The 17,530-nt window shown below is 43.4% G+C and overlaps 1 protein-coding gene across 1 annotated transcript in view; it reads left to right on the top strand.

The window, feature by feature from the left end:
- The first annotated feature begins 1,503 nt into the window (after positions 1–1,503).
- Positions 1,504–17,530, top strand: part of LOC126198730 (UDP-glucosyltransferase 2-like) — a 97,661-nt gene continuing 81,634 nt past the window's right edge. Inside the window, exon 1 of the mRNA XM_049935251.1 lies at positions 1,504–1,567. The gene's annotated coding sequence lies outside the window, so the exon portion shown is untranslated. The remainder of the gene's footprint in view (positions 1,568–17,530) is intronic.

The following is a 17,530-nucleotide window of genomic DNA, read 5'->3' as shown; positions in this document are numbered from 1 at the left end:
TCGTAGCGGTATGTGTGCAACCGATACGACTGTGGACGTTGCTGCTAAATGGGCAGCTCAAAAAATCCTTCTGTTTATAATTACATATGACTTAAGTAATTGATTACACTGTACGTCATTTATAATCCAATACTTCTACACCATTTTTGTTTCAGTCACACCACGCGAGAGAAATTTCTCTCAACAGAAACTAATAAAAGATTATCTTCGCCCTATGATGAATCACGACTGACTAGCCAGTCGGTGCATTTCAACTGAAAGAGGAGTTTCAGATATATAAAATATCTTCAGTAAAATAAAGACACGACAACATGTACTATAATAATAGCAATAATAACTACTATCTCGTACAAAGGTTACGCAACTAACTGATATTATAATTGTAGAAGCTTTGTTTCCAGACGTATAAAATGAAAGGTTAATTTTCTTATTCCGTTCTTTATTATTTTTTTGCACTTACCTGATGGTTACTGTGGTAAATATTTGTTCGTTTTCTGAGTTTTATTTATATCTTCAAGTCTGTGAATCACAATTATTTTATAGTAGAGGGTACATGCATTATAAATGCTTGTTTTTTTGCCAGCAATTACATCTATATTACTCAATTTTTAGAAAATGTACATTACAAATACATTTCGTTCTAAGTACACTGTCCAAGGGATTTAGTCTGTCACTTGTGTTGGATAGATCAGGAATCAGTGAAGCGGTTGTAAATCAAATCAGGGAGAGAAGAGATCTCCGTGGCAAACCTTGGCTAAGAGAAGGAGTAAGTCGGAGAGACATCAGGGAATAGTCAGTTTGGTAAAGGAGGGAGGAGTGTGTGGGTGGGGGGAATAATAATTATAGACAAAGACCAGGCTTAGAACGCAGCAAACAACTTCAAATGGACGTAAAGGAGTTTGAATCTGTTTTACAGGAATGAGGAGACTTATGCAACATACACAAACTTAAAGAGGACGGGCTAACTGCGGCAGGTAAAAACACTGCTGTATATTTCCAGACATGGTTTATTTCTTGGAAAATGATCAGTTCACCTTACTGCTCGACAGTCTAAGCGCTTCGAAGGCGTAAGGCCCTACTGCTATTTTGCAACGATAGCGAATGGTTTGCATAACTAACTGGCGTACCAAACACAGTCCACCGTTCTCGAACTAAGCTCCACAACGCCGAAATTGTGCATTCCGAACATGGGTTCCCTCTTTAAAAATGACCAGTTCGCTGTCCCGAACAAAATATTACGAGTTGTCAGTTTTGTGATCCACCCTGATCGTAATAGCAAATATACTGGAAGATTAGTAGTATTACCACTCAAACGGTCGAATAGCTGGGTGCTACATGGTACACAGAGTTCACGCGTCGCTTGTGACGACATATTGCGTAACGTTAAGTGGCAGCCAGCTGCCGAGTGACGCCTTATCGGTGACTGCCTCGCGATTCGAGGTCGGCACGACCGTTGCGTCATATATTAAGCTGCGTCGTTGCTCCACGCAGCAGTCACTGCGACCGCGAGGGGTACGGCGAAAGTCGTCACTTCTGCTGTTCCACACACGTCATCGCAGAGCGCAAAGTGAGGGACACGTATCTTTGCTGTGTTTCTTGTAGGAGTACTATTCTTTGTTGACAACTGACGGCAAGTTCGCACACGAAGGAGCCAATCTGAGGTTTCTTTGTGCCACATTACCTGATAATATTTCTGTGGTATTTAATTGACTAGTTAGTTCAAACATGTCTGTGTAGTATTGATCGCCTTGGGCTCCACAGCTGATTCATATTAATGTTAATAAGAAACCACTACAGATGTAGTGGTACACATTTATTGTCTAACTATCAATTTCGTTAGTAAGAACATCATCAGGTTACACTACCAAGAGTTCTTCTCAGAAATCCCCACTAGGTTGTGTCTATTGACCTAAGAACTCTAGTTATCTTACGTAAGGTTAAAGGCAAATCGTACAACATGATGATCATAATTATTATAAACACACCGTCGACCACATGACTGAATCATGGCGAGCAGTGAATGCTGGCAAGTTGGCGTGCTTTTGTCTGCTAGACTCTAATCTAGTAGTGAACACTAGCCTCCAGTCTAGTAGTTTACACTAGACTCTAATCTAGTAGTGTAGACTGCATGCCAAGTTGCTCGTCGTGTCTCTCCCAGGTGGTCGACGGAATGTTTATAACACGATCGTCATCGTCGGGTTGCAGAATTTGCCTTTAACCCCACATAATATTACAAGATTTCTAAGGTCATTACACTGGTACGTGTTGGGATTTCTTACGAGGACTCTTGGCAGTGTAACTTGATGTACTTGCTAATGGAACCAGCCGTGACATAATAAATCTGTATCAAGACAGCTGTTGTTGTAGCTTATTAATATCACTGTCTGTGTCCTGTCATAAATGGCATAGATGATGATGAACTTTGTCACGTCTTCTGGTGGTATGACTTTTCATCTGCCAAAGTACCTTTCATTAGATTTTTTGGATAAATAATTTTCTTGCAGTTCACACAACACATTAGTTAAAGTCTGAACATTGTGAACTATTTAAAGATTGTTGGAAGGGGGGACTGAATTACGAGGTGCATTCAAGTTCTAAGGCCTCCGATTTTTTTTCTAATTAACTACTCGCCCAAATCGATGAAACTGGCGTTACTTCTTGACGTAATCGCCCTGTAGACGTACACATTTTTCACAACGCTGACGCCATGATTCCATGGCAGCGGCGAAGGCTTCTTTAGGAGTCTGTTTTGACCACTGGAAAATCGCTGAGGCAATAGCAGCATGGCTTATGAATGTGCGGCCACAGAGAGTGTCTTTCATTGTTGGAAAAAGCCAAAAGTCACTAGGAGCCAGGTCAGGTGAGTAGGGAGCATGAGGAACCACTTCAAAGTTATCACGAAGAAACTGTTGCGTAACGTTAGCTCGATGTGCGGGTGCGTTGTCTTGGTGAAACAGCACATGCGCAGCCCTTCCCGGACGTTTTTGTTGCAGTGCAGGAAGGAATTTGTTCTTCAAAACATTTTCGTAGGATGCACCTGTTACCATAGTGTCCTTTGGAACGCAATGGCTAAGGATTACGCCCTCGCTGTCCCAGAACATGGACACCATCATTTTTTCAGCACAGGCGGTTACCCGAAATTTTTTTGGTGGCGGAGAATCTGTGTGCTTCCATTGAGCTGACTGGCGCTTTGTTTCTGGATTGAAAAATGGCATCCACGTCTCATCCATTGTCACAACCGACGGAAAGAAAGTCCCATTCATGCTGTCGTTGCGCGTCAACATTGCTTGGCAACATGCCACACGGGCAGCCATGTGGTCATCCATCAGCATTCGTGGCACCCACTTGGATGACACTTTTCGCATTTTGAGGTCGTCATGCAGGATTGTGTGCACAGAACCCACAGAAATGCCAACTCTGGAGGCGATCTGTTCAACAGTCATTTGACGATCCCCCAAAACAATTCTCTCCAGTTTCTCGATCATGTCGTCAGACCGGCTTGTGCGAGCCCGAGGTTGTTTTGGTTTGTTGTCACACAATGTTCTGCCATCATTAAACTGTCACACCCACGAACGCACTTTCGACACACCCATAACTCCGTCACCACATGTCTCCTTCAACTGTCGATGAATTTCATTTGGTTTCACACCACGCAAATTCAGAAAACGAATGATTGCACGCTGTTCAAGTAAGGAAAACGTCGCCATTTTAAGTATTTAAAACAGTTCTCATTCTTGCCTCTGGCGGTAAAATTCCATCTGCCGTACGGTGCTGCCATCTCTGAGACGTATTGACAATGAACGCGGCTTCATTTTAAAACAATGCGCATGTTTCTATCTCTTTCCAGTCCGGAGAAAAAAAATCGGAGGCCTTGGGACTTGAATGCACCTCGTACAGTGGTATACTGCCTCTCTTACGTCGCTGAAGTGTGTCACACGTGTGTAAGATTTTTGTGGGTGTTCGTGTTGAGTGTTTGTGTAATGCAGTGCTGTATTTGTATGCTGCAAGATGATGGTGAAAAAGAAATGAAGACGGCAGCCTTTGCTTTCATTCAGCTACCACCAAGGACCGCGCCAAGCTTCATGGACGCTACTTCCCCTTACTCTCACTCTGTGAGACAGTGAGGAGAATCATGTCTTTTTACATCTAACACTGAGGCAAAGTTTGTTGGTCGGGGACTAAATGCAACAACCTTCTCTCACATTGCCATGTCGACAGTCGTAATCCAAATTTATCGCCACCAGAATAGTGTTCGGATACCTCGGCTTCAGGCACCAATGCACAAGCGTGCCACATCATCCTCAACCAAAGAGACAGGCCCCAACATACCTGGGTTACCTAAACGCACCAGTTATCGTGGCATAATCATTTGCACCATCTTAAAGTCGCGTGACTCTAGGGAGCTTTCGACGCGCAGAAATATTCATCTTGTCAAGTTATCCGTGTCGTTTATCCGACATAAACAATACACTGTTAATAGTTCCCCAGAGCACACTGATGGTGATGACCACGATTAAAGTCGAACATCTGTTTTCACGGTTTTTCATGTGAGACGGAAACTGTCACGATGAAGAAAAATGAAAGTTTGTAGAAAATTACTAGCGTGTGCGCCAAGGGTCTCCACCAAAGGCTTCTTGATGATATTGGCTGCAGATTTCTAGATCTGCGTTATAGGTGGGAATTGTAGGACTCCGTTTGATATGTCAGGTGTGCACTACACAAATGCAGCAGCTACTCGGGTTGCAGAGTATTCGTCGAGTGCACATGTGGATTTTTATTCAGGCTTGACGGTAGTTTGCCGTCCTCTGATGAACACTGGCCAATCGATATGCTGCAAGGGAAGTCAGACGGCGTTCCGAGTAAAGACAGTCCGGCTGTTAAAATTTTATCAGTAAAATGTCGAAGTATTCGTAATAAAGTCCTCGCATTTACTGCCCTCCAGGAATGTTCTCGTACTCAAATTATTCTTGGAACCGAGAGCTGGATGAAACCCGCAGTGGAAACGCTTACTTTCCATGTTAGAGCTCATTTTATTATTTCTCTTCAAATCACGTTAATCATGGAATGGAAACACACAGCAACAGAACGTACCAGCGTGACTTCAAACACTTTGTTACAGGAAATGTTCAAAATGTCCTCCGTTAGCGAGGATACATGCATCCACCCTCCGTCGCATGGAATCCCTGATGCGCTGATGCAGCCCTCAAGAATGGCGTATTGTATCACAGCCGTCCACAATACGAGCACGAAGAGTCTCACAGAAAATCTGTGTTGATGACGTGATTGCACAATTGCGTGCGGATTCTCGTCAGCCCACACATGCTGATTGTGAAAATTTACAATTTGATCACGTTGGGATGAAGCCTCATCCGTAAAGAGAACATTTGCACTGAAATGAGGATTGACACATTGTTGGATGAACCATTCGCAGAAGTGTACCAAGGAGGCCAATCAGCTGCTGATAGTGCCTGCACACGCTGTACATGGTACGGAAATAACTGGTTCTCCCGTAGCACTCTCCATACAGTGACGTGGTCAACGTTACCTTGTACAGCAGCAAATACTCTGACACTGACATTAGGGTTATCGTCAACTGCACGAAGAATTGCCTCGTCCATTGCAGGTGTCCTCGTCGTTCTAGGTCTTCCCCAGTCGTGAGTCATAGGCTGGAATGTTCCGTGCTCCCTAAGACGCCGATCAATTGCTTCGGACGTCTTCCTGTCGGGACACCTTCGTTCTGGAAATCTGTCTCGATACAAACGTACCGCGCCACGGCTATTGCCCCGTGCTAATCCATACATCAAATGGGCATCTGCCAACTCCGCATTTGTAAACATTGCACTGACTGCAAAACCACGTTCGTGATGAGCACTAATCTGTTGATGCTACGTACTGATGTGCTTGACGCTAGTACTGTAGAGCAATGAGTCGCATGTCAACACAAGCACCGAAGTCAACATTACCTTCCTTCAATTGGGGCAACCGGCGGTGAATAGAGGAAGTACAGTACACACTGACGAAACTAAAATGAGCTCTAACATGGAAATTAAGCATTTCCGGACACATGTCCACATAACATCTTTTATTTATTTGTGTGTGAGGAATGTTTCCTGAAAGTTGGGGCGTACCTTTTTGTAACACCCTGTATATCGTGACCTGGAGAGATATGTGCCTAGTAAGTAGATAAATAATAGAAAGGACCCACCATGGTTTCAAAAGAGAACCCACAAATGACAAAAAGCAAAGGTTAACAGCGATTCGTGCGTCTGTGAAAAGACCTATGCGCGAAGCATACAGCAACTGCCACCGTCACACTTTAGCAAAAGATGTGGCAGAGAACCCGACAAAATTCTAGTCCTGTGCCAAGATCGGTAAGTGGGTCTAAGGCTTCCTTTCAGTCTCTTGTTGACCAGTCTGGTCTGGCAACTGAAGATAACAAAACGAAAACCAAAGTTAGAATCGTACAAACGTACCGTCATTTGATCACCGGTCAGACTCTCGTGTGGACGACACAGTAATAAGCATACCTGGCGTAGAGAAACAACTGAAAGATTTTAAAGCAAATAAATCACCCTGTCCGGATGGAATCCCAAATAGGTCTTACAAAGAGAACTCTTCCGCATTGGCCCATTGCCTATCGTGAATCTCTCGCCCAGCACGAAGTCCCAAGCGACCGCAAAAAAGCGCAAGTGACTCCAATGTATATGAAGGGTAAAAGAACTTACCCGCGGAATTACAGACCAATACCCCTGACTTCGGCTGGCTGCAGAGTCCTTGAACATATACTCAGATCAAATATAATAAGCTTTCTTTGGACTGAGACGTTTCTGTCCACGAATCAGCATGGTTTTAGAAAGCATAGCTCGTGCGAAACTCAGTTTGCCATTTCGTCACATGATATACTGCGACCTATGGATGAACGGCATAGGCAGATGCCATCTTTCTGTTTTTCCGGAAAGCATTTGACACGGTGCTCCACTGAGGGCTGTTAACGAAGTGTGATCATGTAGATAAGTTCACGGATATGTGAATGGTTCGAAGACTTCTTAAGTAATAGATCCCAGTATGTTGTCCTCGAGGCGGGTGTTCATCGGAAACAAGGGTATCGGCAGGAGTGCCCCAGAGAAGTGTGATAGGGCCGCTGTTGTTCTTTATATATATAAATAATTTGTTGGCCAGGGTGGGCAGCAATCTGCAGTTTTTTGCTGATGATGCTGTGGTAAACGGTAAGGTGTCGCAGTTGAGTGACAGTAGTTAGATACAAGACGATTTAGACAATGTTTCTAGTTGTTGTGATGAATTGGTGCTAGTTATAAATGTGGAAAAATGTCAGATAATGCGGATGAGTCGGAAGAACGAACTTGTAACGTTGGTTTCAGCATCTGGGCGTAACGTTGGAAAGTGGTATGAGGTGGAATGAGCATGTGAGAACTTTGGTGGGAAAGGCGCATGCTCGACTTCGGTTTATTGGAAGTGTTTTAGGAAAGAGTGGTTCATATATAAAGGAGAACGGTGCGACCTATTCTTGACTACTGCTCGAGTTTTGGGATCCGCCGTATCTGGTCGGATTGAAAAAGACATAGAAAAAATTCAGAGGCGCGTTGCTACGAAGGTTGGATGAAAAGCAATGCCTTCGTTAATTTGGTTTGGATAGGAATATTTTTATAAATTAAAAGCAGAAATAATCCATAGAATGTGATCTTTAATTACCAATATTCACTTTTCCCCATAATCACCAGGTAATTGACTATATTTCTCCCAACAATGAACAAGTTTTCTGAAGCCGTCACGGAAGAAGTCGACACTCTGTTTCCGCAACCACAGTCTCACAGTTCTCTCAACGTCTTCATCAGAAGCATAATGATGTTCCCGCAAATCGTCTTTCATTATCGGGAACAGCTGGAAGTCAGACGGTGCTAAATATGGACTGTATGGAGGAAAATCTGGACTGTATGGAGGATACCGTACGGTGGTGTGATTCAGTCTCTGAAGTTCTGCTGTGGTGGCACGTGAAGTGTGTGGTTTGGCGTTTTCATGCTGCAGAAAAAACTTTCCTTTTTCCTTTCGGACCCTTGTTAGCCGTCGTTTCAGAGTTCGCAGCGTTGTGATGTAAGGCTCTGAATTTATTCTTGTTCCACGATAAAGGTAATCAACATGGATAACACCACCTGCGTCCCAGAACACTGTGGCCATGATTTTTCCAGCTGAGGGCTGCGTCTTTAATTTCTTTTTCTGGGACGAGTCTTTGTTTCGATTTTCCATAGACGGAAGTTTCGTCTCCGGGTCGCAATGGTGTATCCACGTTTCGTTTCCTGTCACAATTGAATGGAGAGAGGCGTCACCTTCGGTCTCGTAACGCGAGAGGAGTTCCTGGCAAATTTCAGGTCTGTGCACCTTCATTTCAGGAGTCAGCACCCGGGGTACCCATCGTGCACAGATCTTCCGATAGCCAAGAAAAGCAATAATGTGACCCACACGTTATTGTGAAATACGAATTGTGCCTGCAGTTTCTCTCTGAGCGATACGACGATCAATCTGTCAACATTTTGCTTGTGAAACTAGGTGGTTGCTGTCACAGGACGTCCAACTCTTTGTTTGTCACGCCGCTTAGATATTCCCGACTCAACATTTTTAAACTTACTCGCCCAACGACGCACAGTACTCACATCAACACAATCACCATAAACTGTTTTCATTCTCTGATGAATCTCCTTTGGGGTGATACCTTCTGCTGTAAGGAACTCAATGAATGCACAATGCTTAGATCGCATTGACCGACCGTCTGCGCAAGGTTCCATGCTTTACACTGTAACAACACAACCGTTCAATGCTCCTGCCAACTGGAACTGTAGAGAAGAGGCTGCGGAACAAGCCAGTACCTGCCGCGTACCAATGCTGCCAACTGTTGAAGAGTTACGAAAGTTGAGGCATTACTTTTCAGTCAACCGTCGTATATTTGTTAACAGATGGTTCGAAGAACACCCAAGTGTTACGGAGATGCTCTGGGAACTAATTTGGGAATCTCTGGAGGGAAGACGAGATTTTTTTCGAGAGAGAAAATTTAGAAAATAGGCATTTCAAGCTGACTGCAAACAATTTCAGTTCCGCGAACATGCATGGCACTTAAGCAACACGAAGATGAGATTAAATAAAATACGTAGACATGTGGATAGTAGTTTTTCCCTCGCTCTATTTGGAAGTGAAACAGGAAAGGAAATGACTAGTAGTGGTAGAGGGTACCCTCCACCACGCACCATACGGTGGCAAGAGGAGTATCTATGTAGATGCAGATGTAGATATGTAATTGGCAAATGCTTGTGGACATATGGCTTCAAAATGTTGGCAGACTGATTCATACTTTCTGCTTGTGCATATTTTCGTTTACTTTTTAGTAGTGTAAAAGCTACACTAGGGGACTTATTACTCATATTTTTAAATGAAACCCATGAAAGCGGACTGTCCTGGCAGTCTCGCTTTTGCCTAAAAGGACAAAACAGTCTGCTAACATCAATATGAAGTACATATTTACTATGCTACTGTTGACTTGTATGCGGAGTTTATTTTCTTACACGAATATACACTGAATAATAATGCTGATAATTATTGCTTTGGATCCGTGTAGTCAGTCACAACTGCAAAGTAGTTATTATCAACATAACATTACACACAACTGGGGACGACGGGACAACAAACAGTTAAAAATAACGTGATTTGATACTTACAATCTCCACCATGAACAAAATGGTCACAGCTATGAGCTTCCTGGAGTGTGTGAGTTACAGGGGCTGGACAGCTTCCACTCTCGCAGGCGTACGTTCAATCAGGTGCTGGAAGGTTTCTTGGGGAATGGCAGCCCATTCTTCACGAATTGCTGCACTGCGGAGAAGTATCGATGACTGTTGGTGAGGCCTGGCGTTCCAAAACATCCCAAAGTTGTTCTGTAGGATTCAGGTCACGACTCTGTGCAGGCCAGTCCATTACAGGGATGTTATTGTCGTGTAACCACTCCGCCACACGCCATGCATTATGAACATGTCTTCGATCGTGTTGAAAGATCGAAGAAATTGCTCTTTAACAGTGGGAAGCAAGAAGGTGCTTAAAACATCTATGTAAGCCTGTGCTGTGATACTGCAACGAATAACAAGAAGGAATGCAAGCCCCCTCCATGAAAAACACGACCACACCGTAACACCACCGCCTCCGAATTTTACTGTTGGCACTACATACGCTGAAAGATGACGTTCACCGAGCATTCGCCATACCGGCACCCTGCCATCGGATCGCCACATTGTGTACCGTGATTCATCACTTGACACAACTTTTTTGTGGTGTGCGTACTGTAAGACCTTCGGTACACACACGATCAGATTATTTGACTTGTCGCTCTAACGAAGTAGGCGAGTGTCAGCAATATGTCTCGTGGTCTTATTGTGGCGTGTTAACCTCCTGCTGTTAGGTCAGACGATAGAAATGCCACTTGCACGCTTAGAGTAGCAGATTGACGGTGACCAACTTTAAACAAAACTTGATTAATTTTCACACAGATTTACTTAAATAATAAAAATCATAGATATTACGTAACTTGATTCTGGATGCTGTTTACAATTGACAATCTGAAGTTCCTTTGGTCTTGGTGCGTTAATCTTATTCTCACATATCTCTGATACTTAACAAAGTGTCTATACATTTATCTTCATGGCTATGTACAGGAATATGGTAATCTCATTAGGCGCAGACTGAAACTTGACTACGGACTAATGCAGACAAATGCAGACCCATGCAGACTAATGCAGACTGACTAATCGGAGGTCTGTACACTCGTTATAATACCTCGAGCGTTCAGATATCACTGCGCGAGTGTGATCCGTTAGCAGCAATCTCATTGGCTGCGTTAAATATTAATACGCGGATCGGCGGAAGCAGACTTTGGTCCGTCTTTATGGCAGCGCCATCTCGTAGAGCGGAGACGGACGAGCGCTGCGCCTGCGCTGTTGTGCTTAGCGTGGCGCGCTCTAGTGGGGAAGTTGTGTACGCGCTTACTACGCGGAACGAAGAACACAACATTTTTCCACCGTTCAATCGTCCAATGTTTACGCTCCTTACACCAAGCGAGACGTCGCTTGGCATTTACCGGCGTGATGTGTGGCTTATGAACAGTCGCTCAACCATGAAATGCAACTTTTCTCACCTCCCGTCTAACTGTCATAGTACTTGCAGTGGATCCTGATGCAGTTTGGAATTTCTGTGCGATGGTCTGGACAGATGTTTGCCTATTACATATTTCGACGCTCTTCAACTGTCGGTGGTCTCTGTCAGTCAACCGACGAGGTCGGCCTGTACGCTTTTGTGCTCTAGGTGTCCCTTCACGTTTCCACTTCACTATAGCATCAGCACCAGTGGACCTAGGGAAATTTAGGAGTGTGGAAATCTCGCGTACAGACGTATGACAGAAATGGCACCCAATCACCTGACCACGTTCGAAGTCCGTGAGTTCCGCGGAACGGCCCATTCTGCTCTCTAACGATGTCTAATGCCTACTGAGATCTCTGATATGGAGTACCTGGCGGTAGGTGGCAGCACAATGCACCTAATATGAAAACGTATGTTTTGGGTGGGGAGGGGTGGGGGGCGGGAGGAGTCCCGATAGTTTGATCACATAATGTATATCATCCGATGCAAAGTTCAGCCTGTCACGCCTCACGCCTGTAACGAGGAGGATGTAGGATTCTCAGAGAACGTAAAAAGTAAAATTATCGACTGAGAACCGTCATCGCGAGAGTTCTTAAACACATGTTACTTATGTTGATCAGAACATATCTACGTCGTGCCAATAGTTCCACCGTAGAAGTCTCGTAAAAATGTCCTTCTGCAATCAGCTGCCCATTACAATCTGCATACAGTACTCGGGGCCCGTCTCGTATCAACACGTGCGCCCGATAGCCCAACCTACGGCGTACACACCAGAAGGCTTCCTCAGCAATGTTTCAAAACATAATGCACACTCTGTTCAAACGTGTTTCGTTTCATTTCTCTTTATTCTGTTTGCTTCAATTTCTTTTCAGTCACATTTACGTTCTATGTCTCATCTTTTTATACCGTATTATAGGCTCTATAGGCGTTTAAAATGTCGCCACTTCTATGACTGAGACCAATCACCTATTGCATTCACGCTCCATTTCCTTAAACAGCACCATTAAACACAGTAGCTGATTTTACAACAGCAAGAAAACTTCAAAAGTGGAACGCTAATGTGTTCCTTGCAGTTTTCCAATTCTGCAGTGTGCCTTTTTGACACACAACATTTTGGTCAAATTATCTTCATCTTGACAATTAGTCGCCTTCATTTCATCAATTATAACCATTGTGCCTGATAATCTGCACCATAATGTCAGTTCTGACGTCACGGTTGATAATGGAAGTAAGACTAAATAAACATCAAGTCACATTCATAGGATTTGTCGACCTAGAAAAAGCGTTCGAAACGTCAAACGGTGCAATATATCCGATATTCTGAGAAACATAAGGGTAAGCTATACGTAGAGACGGGTGATAGGTAATATGTACAAGAGCCAAGAGTGAATAATAAGAGTGGACCAAGAATAAAGTGCTCGGATTAAACAGGGTGTAAGACAGGGATGTTGTCTTTCGCCCATGCTGTTCAACCTGTAGATCGAAGAAGCAATGATGGAATTAAAAGAAAGGTTCACGAGCGAAATTAAAATTCATGGTGGGAGGTTATCAGTGATACGATTGACTGATGACATTGGTATCCTCAGCGAATGCTGAATGGAATGTACAGTCTAATGAGTACACAATACGGATTGAGAGTAAATCGAAGAAAGACGAAAGCAATGAGAAGAAGAAAAATGAGACAAGCGAGAAACTTAATATCAGGATTGATAGTCACTGCAGCAAAATAAACAATGACAGACGGAACAAGGAGGACTAGCAAGGAACAGACTAGCAAACATCGGCTTTAATTTGACGAAGAAAATCCTGAGAATGTACATCTGGAGCACACAGCATTGTATGCTAGTGAAACATGGACTGTGGGCAAACCGGAACAGAACAAAATCCAAGCATTTGAGATTCGATACTACAGACAAACGTTGAAAATTAGGTGGACTGAAAAGGTAAGGAATGTGGAGGCTCTGCGCAGAATCGGAGAGGAAAAAGTATTTGGAAAACACTTACAAGACGAAGGGACAGATGGTAGGACTTCTGTTAAGACATCAGGGAATTATCTCCATGGTACTAGAGGCATCTGCAGAGGGTAAAAACTGTAGAGGAAGACAGAGATTGGAATATATCCACCAAGTCATTGAGGACGTAGGTTGCAAGTGCTACTATGAGATGAAGAGGTTGGCACAAGAGATGAGCCGGCCGTTGTGGCCGAGCGGATGTAGGTGCTTCAGTCCAAAACCGCGCTGTTACTACGGTCGCAGGTTCGAATACTGCCTCGGCCATGGATGTGTGTGATGTCCATAGGGTAGTTAGGTTTTAGTAGTTCTAAATCTAGGGGACTGATGACCTCAGATATAAAGTCCCATAGAGCTCAGAGCCATTTGAACCATTTTGAACCACAGGAGATGAATTCGTGGCGGGCCACATCAAACCCGTCAGAAGACCGATGAACAAAAAAAAAAAAAAAAAAAAAAATTTACATGTAGTTCTATAAATATCGTTGAACTTTAAATTCGACAACGAGAAGACAACTTCATCAGTACGTTGTTACTTCACGCGTCGGCTTTTTTTTTTCAGGTAGCAGTTCAGTTGATCTCACAAAAGAGCGTACAACCTGAGTAAAACCAGAAAGAGACTCTAACGCGGGAACACCGGGTCCCCAGTTTTAGGTGATTAATTTGGTCCATTCGATTGTATTTTATGTAAATGTCGAGTGAATATACACATAAAATTTGTACATATATGTTATAGTGTTATCTGAAATTGGATCTCTTAAAATAGTACCGAAAGTTGTGTAAATTTAGCGACTGGCTCCAATTACCGACAGCCGACCATCCGCGTCTCGTGGCTCGCATGGAGGGCTTTCTGCTGCCATTGTAGTGCCAATTGCAGTCGCTACTCACTCATCGCTCTTCAAATGCGTCCTCGACCCGACACACAACACTTTGGACCCATATCACCGACGCCAATATGTTGCGGAATTTTGGATCGTGCTTTACGCTCGCGTATTACGACGTCTGTGCAGAGCGAAATTCCGGTCTACAGGAAGCAAAGCGGACGCCGCAAACAATGACCATGCGAAGCTCGGCTCGCTCTGTTGGTCCACGAGTGCCGGAAGGCTGATACCGCTCCCCACACTGAGGCCGTGTTCCTTGACTTCCCGAAGGCTTCCGATGTAGTTGCGCACTGTCGCCTTACGAAAAAAAAAACACAAGCGTACGACGTATCAGATCCACTTTGTGATTTGACTGAACAGTTATGAGCAAATAGAACACAGACATCCATTCTAATCGAAAAATATTTTCAGAAGTAAAAGTAACTTCCGACATACCTCAGCGGAGAAATATAACACCATTTATTTTCACAATATATGTAAGTGATCTACTGCACAACATCGGAGGTTGCACGAGGCTTGTCGCGGATGATGCTGTTATACACGGAGAAGTGACAGCGCTAGGGAACTGTAGCGAGATGCCATAGTACCCGCAGAGTGGCAGTGCTTGCTGCATCGTCAGTATCAACAAATGCATTGTATTGCGCATGAATAGGCGGAAAGACGCTTTACTGTACGATTACACAATTCCAGAACAATCATTGGAAGTAGCCACGTTCACTAAATACCTGTGAGTGAGAGTACAGAGCGACTTAAAGTGGGAAGACCGTAAAAAACTAATCGCAAATCTGTCAACGCCAGACTGAGGTTCACTGGAAGAATTCTCAGGAAGTGTAGACCACCCACGATGTGTTCAAATGTGTGTGAAATCTTGTGGGACTTAACTGCTAACGTCATCAGTCCCTAAGCTTACACACTACTTAACCTAAATTTCCTAAGGACAAACACACACACTCATGCCCAAGCGAGGACTCGAACCTCCGCCGGGACCAGCCGCACAGTCCATGACTGCAGCGCCTAAGACCGCTCGGCTAATCCCGCGCGGACCACCCATGAAGGAGGTAACTTGCAAGACCTTCGTTCGACCAATACTTGAATACTGCTTGTCAGTCTGGTTTCCGCACGCGACTGCATTGATAGAGGAAACACTGAAGATTCAAAGAAGGGCAGTGCGTTTCGTAACAGTTCGTTTAGTAAGCGCTAGACCTCATCCAACTCCAATGGCAGCTGCTAGAAGGGTGCCACCTCACCGCGGTGTGGTTACCTGTTAAAATTCAGGTAATGTACGTTCCTAGGAGAGTCAATCAATACATTGCTTTCTCCTCCTACGTATATCTCGCAGAGAGACAGCGGTGGTAATATTAGAGAGATTAGAGAGCACACAGAGGTTTACCTACAACCGCTATACTGTGTTCATCATAAGGACAAATCTGATGTAAACATTACGCCATGTATTCTTCCGCGTTTGCTTAAATCACCCTGGATTTAGTTTCAATTGGAGCGGAAGCCAAGCTGTGTCCAGTACAGTCAAGTACGATCATGAGGACACGTTTTATGATGTGTTACACGCATATAGGCTGAACAACAATGCGGGACAACGGCTTTACCAGAGCATTAAACTTCGGCAGCACTGGCCAGCCAGCTGGTCCAGCTAACCTGCAATGATGTGTGCAGTTGCAGTTCAGACGTAAGAAGAGACGAGCGAAGAAACAATATAGCTTCGAATGTCATTTACTTTTTTAACAGAATAAAATAGTATTCGGCAAAACTCCAGCACTACCGCACGATTCTTAGGTGACCAGACGGAAAGCATAAAATGCTCTCGTTCTCACCTGACACTGTATTATATTTACGAACAAGAGAGATGAAAATTCCTAACTTACACACAGGGTAATTTTTCTGAGCGAGCTATGTCTGATGCAAAAGCGTGCTGCAGGGATTTCACCGTACTGTTGAACACTGAGTATTAATCAGAGTCAGTGGTCTGGTAATCTCTTGGCTCTTTCCTTATCCAAATTCGAAAAACACATTTCAGTTCTGTAAGTGTCATTTGCTACGTTGATAACGAGTCGATCAACAACAGAATCCGCGAAACCACCCAGGCACCGTATTTTCTCCTTTTATGGCGGTGCCGTTTTATATCCCGCCAGCGTTCGGCAGTGACGTGAAGAATCACCGTGCGTTAGTTCCACTACGTCTGACAGCTTAAGTCATGTTATTTCTCGGGCCAGATCCCTTAACTTGGCTCCACATCAGTTCTGTTGGGTTCATATTGTAATGATGACAGTGTTGGGTAAAAATACTCCATTTGTACGGTTTGCTCGATGCTGTTTTTCATGTTTCTACGACACCTTTCACTCTGGTTCGTGTGAGACATGTGTGGTATAAACCAATGGGCATAGTCCCAAGTAAAGAGTATTTGATTTTTCATTATTGCCCTAAAAATTACATTGTTAAGCTTTCTTAATTCAAGCAATCTTTTTTAACAGTCTTGCATTAACTATGGGTAATTAATGCTTAATATTTGAAATGGAAGCACGAATTTCGCGTGCATTATGCAATTAGAAACAAGAAGACGTGCGTTATTCATAAAAAAAATGACAAAGAATTTTACAATTACGAGATGTAGATATTTCAAATTGAACGAACAAAATGTCTAAGGTGAGACCTGAACCAGCGATCCATGAACTGCACACAGTTTAACAGTTACTACTCTACCAATTCCGCTATACATTATAATGGTCGCCTAGTCGTGGATATTGCTGTAATCGCACTATTTCACTCCCATTTACGGAGCTTGTTAGCACTTGATGTTAGGTTGGCTCCATTAAAATGCATTGTGGTAATCGCTGCTGCTTGCTGGATCGCTGCTGTGTCTCGATGCTGATGCTGGCTCTAAATCTGGTTGTCTAGGGTAAAAACATGAGGTCCCGTGTTTTTTACGTGCTTTTGATGATAAATAATGAGCGAAACCAACAAATATTTAAACTTCAAATATTTATTACTCTGGTGGCCATCTTAATTCCACTGTCCACCAAAGACAATGACAGAACACAAAGTAGCACTTCTTTTACATGCTCTTTGCAATGTTTATCCACCTCGAATAATAACACACATACACTTTACCAAAGTGACATTCAGACTCTGCTCCCAACCCTTGTTGCTGCTTGTATTTATAACCTTGTCAAAGAACTATTAAAAAGAGATATAGTTTATAAGTCACATGTACATCTGTTATCTTAATTTGTGCAGAAAAGTTATTAGTTTATATCGAGTGACATAATTTAACAGGTTATTAAAATGACAGACAGATTTGTTGACTTGACAGAATAATTCTTTGTTACAAAAAGGCCGTTTTTTAGAAGTTTGTCAATTGACTTCTCTAATTTGCATAAATAAGTAAATAACATGAATTATTAAGAATTACATTGGTTTTCGTCTAAAATAGGAGTG

The sequence above is a fragment of the Schistocerca nitens genome, chromosome 8, assembly GCF_023898315.1.
Source record: "Schistocerca nitens isolate TAMUIC-IGC-003100 chromosome 8, iqSchNite1.1, whole genome shotgun sequence".
Classification (NCBI taxonomy): Eukaryota; Metazoa; Arthropoda; class Insecta; order Orthoptera; family Acrididae; genus Schistocerca; species Schistocerca nitens.
The sequence above is the reverse complement of the archived record's forward strand: the minus strand, read 5'-3'. Positions and strand labels throughout refer to the sequence as shown.